This window comes from Thalia democratica, chromosome 1, assembly GCF_965202585.1.
Source record: "Thalia democratica chromosome 1, ktThaDemo2.hap1.1, whole genome shotgun sequence".
In the NCBI taxonomy this organism is placed as follows: Eukaryota; Metazoa; Chordata; class Thaliacea; order Salpida; family Salpidae; genus Thalia; species Thalia democratica.
In genome coordinates this window covers 56,741,472-56,745,847 of record NC_139165.1, presented here as the reverse complement: position 1 = coordinate 56,745,847, position 4,376 = coordinate 56,741,472, and positions in this window count along the sequence as shown.

Here is a 4,376-nt window from a genome sequence, read left to right as displayed (position 1 = left end):
TTTAGTGGTTAGTCAATGCACTTAAATTTTTGATCTTTTTACAATTGTCTGTACCTTAATTCCAATAATGTTTTTTTTTAAATTGTATCGGTTATGCTTTGGCAAAGCGACAAAAATAACTGATAAAAAACGATGAAGTACTAAACGTTTGCACAAACGTACAGAACCTAACTCTATAAATCAGGATGTGTATATCCGGTTGATGTTTGAACAAAAAAGAAAATTTATTCATGAATTTTTGTACTTTATTAAAATTCTGACATTTTAGTATGTTCTAAATGAATTTTATAAAAGTAATCCTGAACCTTAATTTAATGTAGAAGTGCGTGATTCGGACTATTTTGCTGTTTGCTGCACTAAAATCATTGAAATAGTTTACTAAATTGTCTCAATGTTTGTTGCTGAATTTTGCAGAGATAATTTTTATTGAAAATAATTGGAAATTAATTCTAAAATGAAAGATTGTGCAGTTGTGTTTAGTTTTATTGGAACTCACTGATCATTGTAAGAGTTGATGTTAAAGTTGCTTATTATGAATTTAAAACCAAACTTCTTAAAAACCTTCTCCTTCAAATCATAAATAAATTATTTAGTATTATACTTAAGTGTTGATTTCCTTTGCTGTTAATCTATAAAAAATTGATAAAACTGTAGTTTTTGATTTTAAGGTATATAAATTTTTGTCGCTTTGTTATGTGTCATTCAGTTTAAGTGGCCCAGGTTTTGATGCATGGGTCTAGCATAGGACAACAAACTTCCAATAGCATTAAATATCAATAAACAAATTAACAAAAGCTATCTGAATATTTAAAACGAAATAACTAAATTTCATTAAAAAATAATTTTATTGAGATTAGTTTGTTTTTAAAACGAATCCTCATTTTAAAACAATAATAAATAAACAAATTAATACAGGTCAGGTTAATAATTGTCAGGTTAGATCGGGTTAGAAACGATAGGGTTAGAAGTGATCGGGTTGGAAATCATCTTGTTAGAAATGATCGGGTTAGAAGTGATCGGATTAGAAGTGATCAGGTTAGAAATGAACGGGTTAGAAATGATAGCGAGTTAGAAATTATAGTAAACCGGTAGTAATATATTAGTCAACAGCTGTACATCGTTTGCACTAGACTTACAGCATAGTCTCTAGACCAGGGTTCCCCTGGGGGCGATTTTAGGAAGTCGGGGGGCGATAATTAGTAAGGGGGCAAAAGGGTGGGCGATAACTAGTAAGGGGGCAAAAGGAGGCGATTTTAAAATTTTGCGCTGTCATAAAATTTTTACTTTTTATCTTGCTATATTACTAATTTTAGCTTGCTATTAAATATTTGACCCTGAGTTAAACTTTTAACAAAAAAGTTTATCTTGTTTATCTAAAATTTAGAGAAAAACATCAAGTACTTATGACTCCTACTTTCAAGTAAATTGCATATTTTCATTCATATATTTTCTTATTTAACAATTACATAGATCATAGACGATCGGAATCCCTCTCACCATTTTATAACCTAACGTATATGTTATTTGGGATCATAAATGGTTTGTAAAAATCTATGTTATCTATTATTAACTATCACCTCATGATATTTCCAATTGTTTTTTGAAAAATAACTAAGTTGAACTAAGAAATAAAACTATACAGGGTTGCCAATTTACCTAGAGACCTAGAAAAACCTTGAATTTGACAATTTAGGCAAAAATAAACCTAAAAAATCTGGAATTTTTAACAATTTCAACATATTATGTAGTAAAATTTTGATTTGACACAAAAAAGCTATCATATATATAAAAATATGGATCCCTGCGAGGCAGATCTTTTTGAAGTAAACGATTTACAGGAAACCTTATCAGACTCACAAACTGACCTTGAACTTATAGTAAATTTTTCCAAAGAACGATATGAAAGCTTTAGACTCAACAAAAACTTAGACAAAAGTATCCAATCATTTGAGAATAATTTAGATTATTGTTTATAGTTTTTCGTTTTAGCTATGTTGTTGAGAAAGCTTTCAGTTCAGTTATCAACATCTTGAGCAAAAGATCTAGTCTAGATATTTGTAAAAGAGGCTTTATTTGACTGATTTAGAATCAGATTAGAAAAAATTGCAAGCAGTCGTGAACCTCATCCTTCACATCATATTAGACTTCAGTAGCAGACATTATTTTATGAAAGTTTTATTTTATTTAATGTTTTAAAATACTTTTTATCTAACCCGATTTGAATAACCATAGATTTAAGTAGTCATTTTATTATAAAACATTTCATTAAGTTATTTATTTTACAGCAGGTTTGCATAATGCTTAATAAATGTTAATTACAGTAGACTTCCTCTTGAGTACACACTTTTTACCTAAAAAAAAGTGCAAATTTATGTTTTCTTAAGATTAACTTAAATAAAGTCTATTACTTACTAAGTATTAATAAAACAAAAATATATAATATTTAATAGCTTATATCGATCTTTTTTTTTAATGAATGCTTGTTTTATGCTTTAGTTGATTTCATGTTTATTCATAACGTTATTGCATATAACATATTTAAATTTATCATTTTGTAAAAAAATGGTATTAATTTTTGATTTTGTTCAAAATGCGAACCCAAGCGGAAGTCTACTGTATTTATTAAATGTTTTATGTTTTAAATCTGTTAATAGTTTTATTTTGACCTGGTTAATTTTGTAGTTTGTGTTTGTCGTTTTACATTACACTAAAAATTTTTATAGCATAGTGATAAAAGTATTTATTTGAAAGAAGTTTATTTGACATATTTTTGTTATTACTTGTTTAATCTGTATAAATAAAAAAATCTTGGTAAAAATTAAAGTTTTTATTTAAATTTTTTTTATTTGGTTTGAAAAGAGTATAGATTTGAGGTCTCTATTTGAAATGACTTCAAATTTTTCATTTAAAAGATTCTTAAACTCAATTTTATTTTTTAACTTGACTTATTATTGTTAAAAAATCTAAATGTTAAGGAATTTTAAACCATTAATACAACTGTTTTTTGTTTTATCTTAATTTTCAAAATAATAACAATCAGAATGTGTTGTTTATTTTAATAGTTCAACACTAGAATTTAGTTTTTTACTATATTCTTCTGGTAAATTATTATAGGCTAATAACTAAAGAAAAAAAAGTTAATTAAGCCATCAAAAAGACTGCTACAGTTACAAAACAAAATTTTAACCTTATTAAAAGAATTTTTCAATTGATTACTTTCTGTTCACAGAATTAACTGTAAAAAATTTATTTTTTTTTTTGAATTAAAATTAAAAAAAAAAATTTTTTAATTAAGGTTTAGTTTCTTAAAGGTTATTCCAAGTCAAATACTATTTAATGGTATCCTACTACAAAACATATAGTTTAAAAAGTTTAAAATTATTTTTTTAATTTTATAACTAACTTGCTTATAATATATTTAGCATTGAAATTGTGCCGCTTACGCGGTAATTGTCTCTTTTTTACTTTCTTCTTTTTTCTCAAGCGAGTATAAATTCAACAATCTCGAGTAATATAGACTTCTTTTCGTTTCTACTGCATTGCGGCGGACTGAAGTCAGTGAAGCTTTTCGCTGCACTTAAGTTTTAATGGTTTCAATCTTGTTGTCGAGTTGGTTTCGATTTTAGAACACTTTTTGAGTTTGGTTTAAACATTTAGTTTTTAGTTTCTGTTATTCGAGTATTGTCGTCTTTTAAAAGAATTGATAATTTGGTTTATTAGTGTAATGTTGTGCAGTATTTTATCATCTTTTCGTTTCGCAAATTCATTGTAAATATAATCATTATCACAGATTCGAACTAAGTTTAAATTAGTATAAGTAACTGATTTATTAAACCTTTAGTAAATGGTAAGTAATTCATATTAGTTTATTTAAGTCGACTATAATTTAAGTGTTATCTTGGGGACTTCTATTATACAAGTTAGAGCGCACGTTGCGTTATAAACCAGGCCAATAATAGTGTATAAGTAGAATCCATGTTGATAGCGACAAAATTAATAATTTTACTGCATTAATTGAAGCTGTTGATGAAACCACTTTTCATGTGAGATAATCAACCAGTCGGTTAAACTTCCTCAAACTAGATCAGAAAATATGTTTTAATACTCATTTTATTATGTGTAAAAAAACTGTTCATTCTTTTATAGTTTTTTTATCTCTGGTATAGTAATTTTAGAATTGCCTATTTATAAAATAATTTAAGTATTTTGCTCGGCTTATATAAGTTACATAGTGTAACTCTAAATGTCCGAAATTCGTTATATGAGAGATTATTATAATGTCAGGTTTCAGTTAAGATTTTAGATGGGTAACGTGCGGTTAAGATCTAGTCAAATTTCGACCAGCTAAGTAACTTGAAAACAACTTGTGCCAAAAT